This window comes from Amphiprion ocellaris, chromosome 13 (assembly GCF_022539595.1).
Source record: "Amphiprion ocellaris isolate individual 3 ecotype Okinawa chromosome 13, ASM2253959v1, whole genome shotgun sequence".
Classification (NCBI taxonomy): Eukaryota; Metazoa; Chordata; class Actinopteri; family Pomacentridae; genus Amphiprion; species Amphiprion ocellaris.
In genome coordinates, this window is record NC_072778.1 from 8,597,005 (window position 1) to 8,613,108 (window position 16,104).

Below are 16,104 nucleotides of genomic sequence, written 5' to 3' on the forward strand. Positions count from 1 at the left end.
GCGAAAGGTTAAATTCACTTCTTGCATTGTGCTCCAGTCTCATACATGCTTCCCACTTGCCAAGGAAGAATACATGTATTCTGGTTGGCTCCTGTTGGTGTGCTTATGTGTTTACCAGTCATTCATGTGTTTGGATGCAACCTTGGCTTGTAGTGCAGAATGCAAGGAGAATAATGGTTTAATAATATACCGGGAAGCAACATAGTAATTTTCTACTGTTGGCTGCAATCTTCCTGCCTATTTTGTCCATCAATTTTCCATTCTTACAGGGCAGCTATTCTGCTGCATTTTTTATGGAACCAGCATACAGTAAACATTACAAGAACACAATAGTTCTCAGCTCCTACTGTAAAAGTTGTTGATCCTTTTGAATGTGGCTGCTTTTTGCTCGGCATGGAAGCCATAAGCAACGGAAGAGTATAGGAGACATTCCAGTGGATGGAACAGAGCCTCATATGAGATTTTAAGTAGACTGATTTGTTTACAGGGTCATGCTACTAAAAGCAAACCCATCCGTCCAAGTGCTGCTGTGGCATTTACTTCTGTGAGGGAAATGTGATTGAATAATTCAATGGAATTTCTTACATTATGTCATTTTTGAGGTGAGTTACTTTTTAGAAATTGCATAAAAATGTCAAATGAAGCACACAAATGTACAGATATGTTTTCTGCATCTGCGCAGCCCCTGCCTTTCTCATGATAGAGGAGCTTCACCTCAAATATAACCCACTTAAAACTCAATTATAACCCATTTACTTTAGTAGGTCAAGGCCAGTCTGCCATTTTGATTTTGGAAGAAAATCACGCAAATATGGTAGAAACATCTCAAAGTTCCAAAGACAAGTCACAATTGGATTGAACTATAACTGTCTTGCAGTTCAGAAACAGTCTACACCAGTGTGCCACCAGTATCTTCACTAATTCGAGTTTTATAACAACAAATATATAAATTCATATAAGAAGCTGCTAATCTGATGATTGCTTTTAATGGCAACTTCAGGTAGAGGAGAACCTATCGTCCTTTCTTAAACCACTGTATTTTAACTTCCTGCTGTAAGCAATACAAGCTGATGTCACAGCATGATACAGTTAATATACACCCATACAGATGCCAGACACTTTACGATTGTTCAAATGATTTTTGCAAACACTATCAGATAAATTTCTTTTCATATTGATTAAAAATTTACCAATGCATATTTTTTAGTTACCGAAAAAAAACATTTTAATATAAAATGGGGAAAAAGATGATTAATAAAGAGCAATATTTCAAAATCCATTTCATACTCTAAATCTGAAAAAGTGCTGCTAAAAAAATGAATCACTTACTTAAACTGTTTTTTTTTTTACTGCTACCTGCTAAACCCGAGGCCGCCACTTGTCTCGAGGGTCTTTGCAATTTAATGCTTAAAGAGAAACTGATTAAAGCACTAAAGCCCTCCACTTGTGGATCCTACAGATATGAAAGTAAACTTATTTACTAGATTGAATTATATTTTTCTATTTGTTCAATATTTGCTCCAAAGACTGTGTTGCGGCTGAAAGAGAAAAGCTTGAATTGTCTTCAGCGCTATTAGAATACATCCAAGCAGCACATTAATTTAACGTGTAATATAGTCAGATGTACTTGTGCGTTATATACGGCGGTCATACTGATGAATCTCTTAGCCGACTTCCACACAGTCTGCAGTTCTTTCCAGCTTTTCATCCTGTTTTTGTCGCAGCAGCTGTGTTGCTACTAGCCTGTATTATCAATTTAAATTCCTCATATTTATTTAGGATTATAGTTTGTTCTTCTTATAAGAAATATTAAGCTCCAGATGTCCTGTGTATGTTTGCAACTGGTCATCTGGTGCAAACACAGCTCCTTTTGTGTAAGCAGGCCCAACGCCCTGTGTGGCTGCCAAGCATGATAGCTGTAACGGAAGGATATCCTCGCAATGTTCAACAGACTCCTGCTCCCAGTTAGCCCTTCCTCCCGTGTATTAAGCTCATTTTTATTCCCCGTCTTTGTCAGGTTGTGTGTGTGGTACCTTGATTCTTTAGCGATGTCTTTGTATGCTCTTCTGGATTACGTTTTTCTTTGTGCTCTTGAGTTGTTTACTGGGACATTTTGCTGCCTGCATTGGCTTTACATTAAAGCTTTCTTCTTTTCTACCAGCCTGTCAATGTGTGATGAATTCTGGTCCTTTCCTGAATGCTCCATGTGAAACTCCTCCTCTTCGGGAATTGCAGATATATCATTTCTGCAAGTTTATTAAAACTTCTTTTTTTCCAACACAGAGTATGCGGTAAACTGATAACAGCACAGTAATAACTCTTTGCTGTCTGTGTTTACTCATGCCTGGAGGAGCTGCAGAAAAGACCTACAGCTCTTGAGTCTGCGTAAAATGAATATGAAACCTAATACAATAATTTTACTTTAGGTACTTCTGTGGAATCTGTCATTTCTGAGAGAAACATATAATGAAATGTAATCACAGTCACTGTCTGATTTGTTTTAATGCCCCTTTTCCTATCATTTTCTGGTAGTGCTTGATTCAATTTTTTTTTCTTTGAGATGCTTTGAGCTACAGAAAGGTAAAAGCCTTCATCAACTGGTTATGGGAAGATAGCAAGAAGGGTTTTAATTTCTTTGTTGCAACAAACATATGTAACAAGATGAGAAGAAAATCAAGCACAGCGTGATTCATTTTACCAGAGCAGTTATATGTAAATATATCCTTGTTAGAATTCAAAGCTCATCTTGCACTTTGAAAGCACTTTATAACCTATACGGACATAACAAAGAGCTGTATTTTAAATATAAGTGTATGTAATAACAGGTCATTTTCAAGGTCTAAAACTGAATCTGGGAGATTGGTGTACTCAAAATGGACCCATATCCTTCACAGCTATAACAAGCAAAGTGCATCAATCTTAAAATTGCAACTGATGCTTGAACAGTGTCAGTATATGGCAGCATTTCTTACAGAGTACATCAGATAAGATTGATGTGTAGGAGATTATGTATTATTATATTGTATTAGATGCTAGTTTTACCAGGATGAGCACACGCAAAAAAGGGTTAGAAATATGACATGTAATGTTGGTAATGCCCTTTCTTTGAACACTATTGTATTGATTTTAATTCATAGACTCTTATCCCTGGATAGCAGGAAGTGACACAGGTGACGCTGACATTACACAGTTTGGTTTGACTTTGTCTTTGTTCATGTTCTGGTCTCTCTTTCTTTTTTCCTTTCATCTTTACACAAAAGCGTTTCTTCCATGCTACAGCAGAAAGCTGCAGGGTTTGCAGCCTCGGGGCCCGGACTCTGAAGCATTACAACACAATGTTCAGAATGTCAGCTGATCTTGACAGGCAGCTCCAAACTGTGTCAATCACAGGGACTAAGCAACTCAGTCCGACAGTACAGACAGAGCAGGAGAGAACATGTTGGTAAGTTAGTAACACTGGACCTTCACAAAGGTTGCTCTAGTGCCACTGTGTCTTTCAGTTATTGGTGCTACTTAAAGGTACATTCAACACTCTTGGTATTTCTGTGTCCAGATTGAGACAAGTGAACCACCCATTTCTTACATGCACAACACTCACTAAGTTTCAAAAACACAAATTTTGAAAATACAGGACTGTATGGGAGAAAATGTGTTATTGTTTTGCATGTTCCAACCACATTGACTGCCCATGTAAAACCTCTTTAAGGACCATTTTGGATGGAAAAAAACATACCTACTCCAGGTTAGGTGGCCCTAAAAATTGGTTAAAGTTTGGCAAAAAAACAATACCATTTATGGACATTTTCCTGCCCTGTCAAGGTCCTCATCGAGTATTTACCTTTCTCCTCTCAAACATCAACATGTCAAACATAAAATTCACCATATAGGCTAAAAGAACAAACCCTCCATTGCTCTAATTCCTACGTGCTCATAAAGCAGGAGTCATGTCCTATTAACTATGTGTTGTTGTGTCGGGCAATTTCGGAGTTCATGTTGCTGTCGAAGCTGTCAAATTCTACAACACAAGAGCTGACCCCTGGCGTGTTTGCACCACATTGTGCCTTCATTGACATGCACCCCCCAGTCCTCAATCCCAACTTAACCATCACAACCAATGATGCTAGGATGTGTGATGAAGGGGGCAGGAGTTACCCTTCTTCCATGTATTTCTTCTCTGCATAGTAATGTCAATAGAAAATGTCACGCAGCTCAGTTCAGGAGAGTAAAGAAACAAATGAAAAAAGCAATGATGAAAGTAGAAAGGCCACAAAGTGAAGGCCATTTTAAATACATATTGCCTTGTTGAATGATTGATGGTTTGTAAATACGTCTGTGTCGATTCTCAGTCCTCCAGGTCAAGGCAATCCTACAAGCTTCAGCAGAAATCAATTGGATTTCTTTTGAAGGTTCTTGAAGATGTTTCACTTCTCATCCAAGAAGCCTCTTCAGCTCGAACTCACTGACAGGGAGTTTCAGAATTTCATAGTTAATCCAGTTCACATGGTTAATGGCTGATAACTTATCAAACATCTACTGTACAACAGTGCTAAGATCTCTCTCAGAAAGAGTTTAGTCACAATTAACATCTTGAGCCACTCCAAACACAGCAGATTCAAAACCTTTATTTTACTATTCAAAAACCTTCTGGAGCCCCCCTGCCCTCCATCCAGGAACTGTACTCCACAAGAACCAGGCAGAGGGCAGAGAACATCATCAGAGACCCCACTCATCCTGGACATAAACTGTTCTCCCCTGTTCTTTCCGACAGGCGCCACACAGCCATGTACACTAAAACTACCAGATACAAAAACAGCTTGTTCCCCAATGCCATCATCCTAATAAATGGCTGAGCCATCCTCTACTTTTTGCACTGCATTATCATTGTAGCAAGTATCATTTTGCACTCCTGTGTTTACATATTTTTTTCATATGTGTAAATATTTGTAGATACTTTTTACTTTTATTTATTTATATCACTATTTTTTTTTTTTAAATCTTCTTTCTAAAGTTATTTTTGTTACTCTCTTTCCTTATTCCCAGGACTTGTTCAATAAAGCTGATTCTGATTCTGATTCTTTTTTGCATAAACTGGCAGCTCCATGATCATTATCTCTTGTTGTTGGACATCCTGGTTTCACAGAAATTCACATTTTCCCAATTAACATGCTGTTAGCCATGTGAGCTGCAGTGACTATAACATTCAGAAACTTCCCATCAGTCAGTTAGAAGTGAAGAAGCCTCTTGAATGAGAGTCTTCAAGAACCTACAGGAGAAGTCCAGTTGATTTCTGCAGAAGCTCCTAGAACGGTTACTGAAGTTTCACCTATTCTGATGTGCTGTTCTTACCAGTATTATTAACTCGCCTGGATAGCATTAACCATCAACACAAAGTTTATTTAAATTGTCAGTTGTGAAGGGTGAAGAGATTCACCCCACAAAAGGCGGTAGGTGCATTTGGGTGTAAATCTAAATAAAAGAAGATTTTCGGAACACTTGAGTGAACACAGTCACACAGTGAGGCAGAAAACGGGAGGAGATTGGAGTGATGTTCAGTCACCAGTCCATGTACTGTATCTACCTGAGTAAAATCATAGATGTTGAAAAAATGAATCAGTGTTTGACTCTGCACTTGAACTTTAAGTAACACATCAAAGCAGAATAAAGAAACAACATCAACTCTGCACTGCAGGCTGCATCTCCATCTGCTAAATGACTCGCAAGACTGCTAACATATTTATCCCCTTTCTGACAGCAAGAATCTTGTCTTGGTTTTTGCACCCCACTGACTTCACACTCATAATTTGAGGAGCCTTTGGTTTAGGGCAGTGAGCAGGATGCACAGCACTCTGTTAAGGAATGTCAACCCAGCTTTGTAAAGCTTTGGAAAGCAGTTAAGATCACAGTTTTACAAAACAGTGCACTTACATTTAATGAGAGCAATTTTACTTCACAGATCTATTCTTTTGTATTCAGCAGCATTCAATGGCTGGGGTCTGTAGACTTGAAGCATCTAGTCTTTCAGTCCTTTCATAAAGTCGAAAAAAGCTTCATCTGTTACAACCCTCTTTATGTCTATAATAAAACATCTAAAAACGTTTCTATACTGCTCAACTTCTATACTAACATTCAAAGTAGATTCTTGATTTGGAAACATCAATTAAGAATAACCACAAGGCCCACTTGGTAGCTATTGTGTAGATTTTGACTACATCACACAACCAATTTTGAAAATAATAATTTTAATAAATTGCATTTTGGATCCCAACTTCTAAAGGAAAATGAACATCATCCAGTCCCTGACAACACAATTTTCCTCCATCTGTTGAGAAAAGTCATTTGATGTCACATTTATTAAATGGGCTGTGGTGTTCTCAACAACTTTTGTGCTATGCACAGTGTTAGGAGGGAATATAAAGATGTTTTTAGTTATATATGCGCTTACAGCTATTAGTTGATTTTACCATTTCTGCTTCATTGGAGCTTTTGTCTTCAGGGCTGTTAAACTGTGTAATCAATTTTCTCAGCTTTGTTAATTTTTAGCAAATATCCTCTCTCTTTATCTTTGGTCACTACAGTAGTCATGCAGAGAGCTTTTCCCCCATTTACAAAGATAGATAAGTTCCATTCCTGCTTGAGAATACCATGGTGTTATGGTGCTTTACATTAGCATATCTGAAGGGCTGCACTTTGTGTCCAATTACTGCACTGCTGGTGGGTTTCCCTCTCTGCTGGCCCGCTGTCCTTGCTGCTGTTGCCAAATAGCGAGGCTCTATGAAATTCTTGCTATCAAAACTGTTTGTGCCTGGGGCTTCAGTAAGTATTAGTGAGGTTGTTATCATGCTGGGCTTCTACATTTTGAACACAAGAAGAAAAAAAATTTTGGGGGGGGGGCTTTGCAGTCCTAAGAGGAAAGAAAAAGGTCTGCTGTGTAAAGTTTTGGTTTTCAGTACAACAGAACAAACACAATAATATGAATGAATAGTAATTATTGTAGTAATAACACATCAAGCATAGTGGTTGGCAGTCTATGAGAGGGATACTTTGAGTCTAATGGGCTTGTACAGTTAAAAAAGAACAACATATATTTCACATTTCTAAATCAAAATCACAACTGTTGGAATTGGCTGGCAGCCATTCAAATTCTAAAAAGTCCTTAAAAAATTAAATATGAAAACATGCTGTCTGTCCATGCCCTTTAAAATGACATATGTTCATATCTAGTCATATCCTGTTTTCAACAGGATGTGCTCCCATCTCGAGGGACCTAATTTCCAGCGTGTCCTCGTTTAAGAGTCTCTGCAGGAGTTCAGCAGAGGACTGAGGTCTGTTCTTATCAGAGCAATTTAAGAAGAGAGTATGCGATGATGGAAGGCAACTATAACCATAACCGCTCTAATGAAACCCAGGGCACAGTAGCTGCTTCCACTGAGACACCCTCAGTAGCAGATTTAGCAACAGCTTGAAGTCCCGTGGCGTCTTCAAATGGATGGCTATGGTTTCTCATGAACTCAATGAACAAGAACAAAGTTGCTTCCTCTCTGCGGTTAAAATGTACTGTATATTAACTTGCTGTAGCATCACTAAAATCCTAACAGTGAAAATGAAAAACCTTGGAGGCAACATAGAGGCAGGAAATTTGTTCTTTAATTAAGATTCAAAGGAATGGTAGTTGTATTGTTCCTCTTAACTCCTCCATTTTGAAGTTTGTACAAATATAACCAACAAAAACACCACTTGCAGGCCTGCTGATGTGTACGATTGACACAGTTCAGAGTAACACTAACGTTGTCACATGAATTCTCTAAGCTCACATTTCAGGCCTTCCTCCCAAGTTGAGGTCATGATGAAGGCATCAGATCAATCTCAGTTCTGTAAGTTGTTTCAAAAGCAAATCAAAGAGATGCTGTAGCAGGAATGTCAACAACAACATTAAAAAAGTTGCCAGTTTAAATAAAAGCTTTAGCTGATTTGGTGACTTCACTGTGGGTTGAAAGGTTCATGCATGATATTTTTGTGGCAAAAAACATGTGACCAGAAGGCTTTCAGTAGTGGAGATGTTTGAAAGTTCTATGGTGTGAGCAGTACAGCGGAAATTTTGCAGTCTGTTTCATTTAGGGTTGCTTGAAGTATTGAACAAATTGTTGCACCACTGTCCTTTCAATTTTTTCACCCATCATTTTAGTTTAATTAAAAGTTTTTATGGTTTCAACATGTCCATATAGTGTTTTTATATGCTGAAAGACACATCAATAGTGAAACAAGTGGTCAGTGCCATGACTGAGTATTTCCAGCTTGAAACCACAGTGTATCGACTGACAGTGTTAGAGATAAGGATTCACACTTGTGGTGTATAATAAACCTAAATAACCAATCTCATCAGCTCACTGGGTGGCGTTTTCTCTATATTTTTGTTCAGAATTGATTTCCAGCATCAACTTATATGGCTGAATCATTTGCCATTGTGTAGCATAGAGTATTTTTATAGTGTCTGAGTGAAGTCGTGGGTGAGCTGGTGTGTTTTAGAGAGTATTGGTGACATGGGGGAGTCTGCATATTCCAGGGAAAGCAACAGTGTAAAGCTACATCAGTGCCATTTTAAGACAGATTAGCATAATTTTCAAGGAAAAAACAATTAAAAGTATGTCATTTGGATACGTAGATGAGTTTTCAGGGGTTTAATCAATGACTTGAAAGGGACTTTGTTGCATTTTAACAGTATGGACTTGAGCCGTGGATGTTTTAACACTCTGTCTGGGAAGTTTCTGATTCCTGCACATGGTGGCTTACATTGGAGAAATAATGAAATATTCAGATTCTGATCGTGTTCCTGAAAGATAGATGCACTGACATGAGAACTGGAAGTTTTGTTTTAGAGCGACAAACAATTTCCTGATTCAATAAACTGGATAAATGGTGTAAAATGTCAGCCTTCAAAATCAAATATGGATTTTTACCTTATTGTTGATGCGAGTTGTGCTGCTGTGATGACGTACAGGTATCAGGAGGCTTGATTCATTTGGGGACAAACTTTAATCTTTTAAGTTAATGAAACTCAGATTTTTTCATCTTTGAGCTTTGGACTTGTGTGGCTATGAAACTAAACGTCTAAGGCAGACAGATGTACTAAAGATATACAGTATGTCCTGAGATCAGTTTCGTATCCATTAAACCTGTCTAGAACTACACCAGATTTCTGATATATGTGCATGTGACTTTTTATACTTTTGATCCAGTATTAAGGGATGATATGTTTGATGTAGATAAATCTGTCAGAAATATTTAGAAATGTTGACTATAAAATAAGTATTACCTTGCTGACATTGAGTGACAGTGAAAAATGTTCCAACACATGTTTTGACAAGTGTGATTACATTTCCCATTAAATATGAATCTGCAGTCAAACTGACCCAAGCATTAAAGTATCTTGCTTTATGTCATGGCAACATCTGTTTGATCCTCCTCTTCATCTAATTAATCTGTTAGTCATACAGTCTGTTATTCTGTTCCTTCAGGACCATTATTCCACAGCTGCCCACCAGCTGTCATGACTCAGTTTCTTGCTTCTGCTTATTATCTGACCATGTCTGCTGCTTCTCCTCATTCATTACTACTGTGTATATAGTGCTGTTCTAAAAGTATTTGTACAGAAATCTTCTGTTTTTGCATATTTCTCAAACTTTAAAGTTCCAGCTCATCAAACTAATATTTATATTTATTGAATATTAGAGAGAGATAACCCACAAAACACAAAATGCAATTTTGAAATTATTTTTTATATGTTCTTGAATGTCTTTAGAACATAGCGTCATGTGCTGCTTTTGGGACCCTTTAGCTATTTCACAATGCGAGACAGGTTCTATTTAGTGATGCTTAAATTCAACAAGCTTGTAATCATATGTGAGTGTGGTTGGTGAAATTGAACCCAATTGCCAAAATGCATCTGGCCATTTAGTAGATTGATAGCTAAGGGGGCAATTACTTTTTTACATAGGGTAGGATGGGATGAACAGCATTTTTCCTTTAACAAAATAAAAACATCATCTAAAAACTGCATTTTGCATTTTCTTGGATTATCTTTGTCTTACAATAAAATTAGTTTGATGATGTGAAACATTTACGTGTGACAAATATGTAAATGGGAAGATTTCTGCAGGACTTTTTCACCGCACTATAGACATCACTTAGTAACTCATCTGCCCTCATCCTGACTCTCCCCTCTCTAGGTTTGTTTACATGGTATCAGTTTTTATGTCTATTCAATGTGGACTGCAAAGCTGCAGACTGCATTTCCCAAAGGCTATTATTACCACACTTATTTTGCTGTGAGCAAGTGTTACAATTTTAATCAATTTTGTGAGAATACTGAGAGGCGAAAACATGAAGCCATTGTGTTGCCTACACTTATTCTCCAGTTATCACATTGCAAAAAGAAAAGATATAACCTAATTTTGTTATTCTCTCAATACATTTCTGTGAAAAGAGTTTGTGCTAAATAGATTTTTTCTTCAACCTGTGACGTCTAAACAGCGGTTCAATCTTATTTTATTTTCTAGATTCCTTCAAAATGAAATGGCCTGGAAGGAGTACGAAACATAATCAGGCTTTCATGTCAGGTTTGACTTTGTTAGCTGGAGCATATAGGACTATGTAGTTAATTCTGACAGTGGTTGTTCTACGTTCCAAAAAGCAGAAAAGAAAAATTGTTCTCAATTAGATGGATTTAGTGACCTTTGGACTTCAGTACTTTAATTGCATTCTGAAAAAAAAAATCCACAGAAGGCTCTCGTTAGCTTAATTAGAATGAAGAATTCAGTATTAACAAAAAAGATCTCCATATAGGGAACAGTACATGCAAGCAAGGATGTTTTGCTGAATATTACCCATTGGAATCAAAGCCTCTATGGTCTCATTTGTACCTAGTTAACAGATCTTCTCTGTGTGCTGCCCACGTACTCTGCACACTCTAATCCTGTATATGGAAATGAAAGTGCCGTAACAACCTGACAAAGTACTTTTCTGCTGGTCTTTGTGTCGGAGATTTACATCACTGAAGGGTTGGGATTCTGTCTGTTTGATCATCTTGTTTAAGAACATAACCGTATTGTGACAAATTTCCTTCTCAACCTAAAGCCGTTCACTCTACAGTCGCGGCGTGTGGGAAATAATGCTGTAGTTCTAACATGTGCCTCGTTTAATTTCATGCTTCAATTTCCATAGGAGGCATGCAATTTTCATTTCAGTGCACCCTTGAAAGTGTTTATGCACTATCTATCAACTGTAACATATTATGACCAAGTCTTTGGGAAACAGAGCTGGAGCCCTCTCTCTGATGAAATAAGCCCAGAAAACATTGTGGGAAATAAACATCACGGACAGAAAACTCAAATCCGGATGTTTTTGTTGTTGTTTTTTGAAAGACATTTGTGCATATTTGAAACAGAAACGTACCATTTATTGGTCCCCCTGGACCTGCCTTCCAAAACAGTCAATTTCACCGTAAAATACATTTAGACGTGTTTACTTATTTAATGTTTTTATACAAACAGGTTTAATCTTCACATAGAAATAAGGGTCATAGGATTTCAGCAGTTTAGCATTAATATGAGTTTTATCTGGGCTACTAACGGACGCAAAGGATTTGTTATTGAGTTAAATTTTCAACATGAATTAATCATGTTATTGGTACAACTTTTATTGTGAAACTATTTTATAAAATGTATTAGATAGATAGATAGATAGATAGATAGATAGATAGATAGATAGATAGATAGATAGATAGATAGATAGATAGATAGATAGATAGATAGATAGATAGATAGATAGATAGATAGATAGATAGATAGATAGATAGATAGATAGATAGATAGATAGATAGATACTTTGTAAGTCCAGAGGGAAATTCAAGAAGAACTACCTTTAAAAAGTTTGGGGTCACTTAGAAATGTCCTTATTTTTGAAAGAAAAGCAGTTGTTTTCGATGAAGATAACATTAAATGAATCATAAATCCAGTCTAGACATTGTTAATGTGGTAAATGACTATTCTAGCTGGAAACGGCTGATTTTTAATGGAATATCTCCATAGGGGTACAGAGGAACATTTCCAGCAACCATCACTCCTGTGTTCTAATGTTACATTGTGTTAGCTAATGGTGTTGAAAGGCTCATTGATGATTAGAAAACCCTTGTGCAATTATGTTAGCAGATAAATAGAAGTGTGAGTTTTCATAGAAAACGTGAAATTTTCTGGGTGACCCTAAACTTTTGAACATTAGTGTACGTTTTGAAAGGAAAGGAAACAAACCTGCATTTTTGTTTCTGTTGTCGTTTTAAGGACATACACCAATCGGTCACAATATTAAAACCACTGAAAAAAAAACACTGATCCTCTCATTACAATGCAAAATTCTGCTGGGAAATATTGGGTCCCAGCATTCGTGTGGATGCTACTTTGACAGAAACCATCATCATGTTGTGTCTGACTGGTGTACGTTGACACCAGGTGCAACAGTAGAATGTTTTAGTGACAGCAAACCGGTTTCGGATTCTTTCAAAACATCTGGTCTAGCGAAGCAGACTACAGCATCCCTTCTACAGCACTCAGCGCATGATCAAGGTTAGGCAAAGAGCACAGTCTTGGTTTACTGTGGATAAAGTCCACAGTCGGTTTTGAAACGACATCCAGCCAAAAAAATTTATATTTTCTAAACTGAAATGCTTTTGTATCCGAGACTGGGCAGGGGAGTCAGGATACCTCATAGTGACGCTGATGGACGCTGTAAATGTACTTCTACATTCATTTTAAAAATTATTTGCTGAACATGCTTGAGGTTAAGTTTCCCACAGCGTCTTCAGAAAAAGTAGTTCTTTTATAAGGAAGGTGGGTTTTGTCAGATTTTAATTCCTACACTTCTGAAGGGAGTGAAGTCTAAATTCTGCCTTTTTATTTTACTATTTCAGTATATTTGCAAATTCCAATTATGCACTCAAACTATTAAGGAAAGTTGCACTTCTGGAGATTAAGAATGTTTTTATTTAATTACACCAGCTTCTCTGAAATCCGTAATGGTGCATTTGGATTTTGGATTAACTTTGATGAATGACACTGTGGATCTCTGAGTTTGTCAACGCCCGTCTTTGTGCTTCCTAATGAAAAATTACACTTGAAAGGCTTTTAGTTTCAATTTCATGTGCTTAGCCCCCTTTTCAGAGCAAGCTGCTAATTGGTGTTTTCAAGGGTTTAGAACATAGTTGTCTGCCAGGTTTAACACCGTTGCTTTGTGGAAACCAGCACAGGTTGCAACTCAACTGCAAATGAAAATCTAAATAACATGACTGATTTATATCAGCGTCACACAGGGATAGCTCACAAATGTCCTCCTGTATTTTACAAACCCTGACCTCAAGTTCAGCAACATAGTTTCATACGATTCAGTTTTCTATTCCCTATGGTAAACACTCAGAATGAATCGTGGGTTTTCAAATTAAAAATTTATGGTGCGAACACGTTTCAGACCCACAAGGCTTAGAATTAGTCCTGAATCCTGCATGTCTTGCTTCACTTTGTGGAAATCTCTGTGTGGAAAGGATTTCTACAACATTTCAGACATGTTACCAACAGCAGATGAACAGATCCAGAATGTGTGGCAGTTAAGAAATAATGAGAGACAAAGCCAAAGTGTTTTGGGTAAAATAATTCAGCCAAATGTCAGCTATTTCTGTGAAAACCTGCCTTATCAGGGACCTGTGTCATCTCTCATTATGTGTGTGTCTTTTCACTGTGGCCTGTCTACTGAAGCATAAATGCCAAAAACTAGTCTATAAAAAGATCATATCCTCTGGATAACTGGGGCAAAACCTATTTTCCTCTAAGTTTTGGTCAAAGGTCACCACAGTCAAAGTAAATTTTATTATCACTTAAAACCACAGAACTAAAGTCTGTCTCCAAGAAAATGTGTTTTTGATGCAACTCATTTGGAACTGACTTTTTTCCCACAAATGCATTAAACACATTTGTAATATGTTAACAAACAAGGTATTTTTTCCACCTAAATATATGATTTTGCTAAACAATATCCACCTGTGTTGCCTACAGCATTATTAAACTTTTACGGTTATGTTTAGTACTACTCACAGGAAAGATCATGGTTTGGCTTAATACAGAAGTAAAGGTCTTTATTTGAATCTTTTCCTAACTTTAACCAAAATGCTTCTGTGTCTGTGTAAATTTAACCACAGTCAGCAGTCTGGATGCAAATGTGTTTGAGGGTTGTGCACTTTTGAGCACCTGGCGTCAAAACTCATCCATCTCCTGCTCTCTCAGCTGGGTAATAAGTGTGGTACTTCATTCATTCAAATTAAAACTTTGCCTTTGAATGTAATCCAGCAGGCAATTACGACGCCACCCAAAAGTAATTAGGAAAACTATTTAGTTATGTAGTTATTGAATTTCCAGGAGACAGATGTGAACAAAACTGCTTTTCTCTAAGCTCAATTTGCAAAAATCTGATATGTATAAAATGGAAAAGGACAACAGGCACACTCCTACAGACATGCAGAACAGCAAGTAAACAATACCAGGAAGAGGTCAGTGGTAATTGAGGGTTGGAATAACAGCAACAGATTGACTTTTTGCACAATGGAAACTGTATATAAACAAAAAGAGCATAGCAACACAGAGTTTTGACTGATGACATACATTCTGAAATGTTTCCAAGAGTGAATTTGGAAATTGGCAATAATGACTTTATGTTACAGTATATTTTGACATCACAGTAGCAAAAGCACAAGAAGTGTTAAAAGTTTTATTCATGCCTGTCATTTTCTTCTTCTTGGACTAGTCAAATTAGTTTTTGTTTTCTCAACATGGCAGCAAAAAAATGGTTTCCTAAGACATTTTAATAATTTGAACAACTGAAAGGTCATTGCTACAATTGCATTATGACAGTACCAAGCATTCTACACACGTCTATCTGCATAATGTAACATGGATGACCCTGTTCACGTCTAGAATCATCCCATCATATGTGAATATCTCTAACTCAGTCAGTTTAGTTCTTGTCCTGTACTAGCTAGATATCCACTTGTTACTGAATTACCAGACATGTCAAAGGAAGTTTGATATACCCAGGCTTTTCTTGTGAAAGCGGGCTTGACAAATTAAAACCCAACTCAGAGATGAAGGGCATGTCAACAACTTTCTGTAAAACCTAGAATTTCTTTATCAAGTTCTGTATATCTGTCTAATAAATTGGCCATTTGTCCCCTCTTACGCACAAAATGACCCATTGACGTGCTGCCTACTTCAAAGTAAAACGGGTTGTTATTAGGGTTATAAAAAATGTTATACGGTATTATCATAACCGTTATTCCATCAGCTGAGAATCCGCATTGCGCACTGAAAGTAGTTAGGAAAAGAATTGAAGAAAGGGCACTTCTTCCAATGGATTTAAATCCCAAATTTAAAACAAAACCTCCTCCTGCAGTTAGGTGTGCAGCATAAGTTACCATGGTGATCCAGCAGGTTTACAGGGAGCTGCCTTTGTGACACAATAATCTTACTTCATAGTACACTCCTCTGGTGGGAACAGAGCTTAATACAGCCACAACCAGCTACTCTATATTTAGAATCTCATTAAATAGCAGCCTGTACTTATTCAGAAAGGACATTTTGAACTGAACGATTCAAATAAGTAAGAACAAAGGTTTAATCTGACTACACTGGACACAAACTGAGCTCTGTGGGGGGAATACAGGCATCAGGCTACAAGCAGGGAAAGCAGTATGTTATTGATGGCAAGAAAATCTCAGTGTGAGCTAATTTAAAAAGAAAAACAACAAATATTACAACAATACAAACAAAAAACATGTTTTTACACACAAAGATATCTGAAAAATATAAATAGAACTGTGCAGTACCATAGGATGGTATAGCTTGAGAACAGTGCATTTAAAGTGGCTTTTTGTTAGCAACAACTGAACTGCTGAAAGTACAAGCAAAGACAGACTTAACAAATACATTTTTAAGGATAAGCACACAGTCCAACAGCAAACGTCTCTGACTTGTCAACTAGAAAGCTTTCTGACAGGTTCCTGTGAGACGCTGC